Here is a 774-nt window from a genome sequence, read left to right as displayed (position 1 = left end):
TCTCTTATTGTAATTTTTTGACATTCTTACTAGAGATGTATCAATCTTTTCAACAAACCCGCAGTTGTTTCATTGATTTCCCTAATTTTTTCTGTTTAATCATTTATCTTCTTTATAATTTTCTTTCTTCTATTTTTCTTTGAGTCAATTTTGAGTTTATTTTGCTCTTTTATTTTAATAAATTTTAGATTATTGATCTAAGAACTTTCTTATTCTTTTTTTTCTGCATCTTGGTGATCATATTTATTGGAAGAGCTTGAGAAAAATGAAAATACCATTTTGCTTAAGAATTTGTGAGTTATCTGCAAATCAACTCATTCCAGGCGTGGAAGAATCCCGGAATTATTTCTTAATATCAAAATGTATGCAGGTTTCTCTTTTGAATGTTTTGCACATTTAGAGAGGCCACTGTACAAAGTCTCCTGTTTTCCATACAGGACAAATTCTTAGTTTCAGCCAACTCTCAGTGTAGGGGCAACCAGGACAACGCCATCTCCCCGGAAAAAGAGCATTGGAATATTCCGTTTCATTGATTTATATATCTCTTCATATGTTTCTTCATCAATTTCTATAGTAGTTACAGTTTCTTCCACATCTCCCAAGATCATATTTGAATATTGATCATAAGCATGTAGTCTGCCTCGAAGCTCTTGGTCATTTCTCATTTTCACATCGATTCGCTCATCTAGGCTGAGCCTGATAAGATCCAGGGGCTCCTCTACAGTGTTGGTAGTTTGTTGCTGGTCTACATCGTCTGCCATGTTTCAAACCCTG

At 34.4% G+C, this 774-nt stretch overlaps 1 non-coding gene across 1 annotated transcript; it reads right to left on the bottom strand.

Moving 5' to 3' along the window:
* Positions 1–205: 205 nt before the first annotated feature.
* Positions 206–774, bottom strand: LOC102141564 (U6 snRNA-associated Sm-like protein LSm3). Its single transcript, XR_006696685.3, has one exon. It is a non-coding gene; the product is annotated as a U6 snRNA-associated Sm-like protein LSm3 (transcript).

Source organism: Macaca fascicularis, chromosome 3 (genome assembly GCF_037993035.2).
Source record: "Macaca fascicularis isolate 582-1 chromosome 3, T2T-MFA8v1.1".
NCBI lineage: Eukaryota > Metazoa > Chordata > Mammalia > Primates > Cercopithecidae > Macaca > Macaca fascicularis.
Note: the sequence above shows the minus strand (reverse complement) of the source record. Positions and strands in the feature narration are given on the sequence as shown.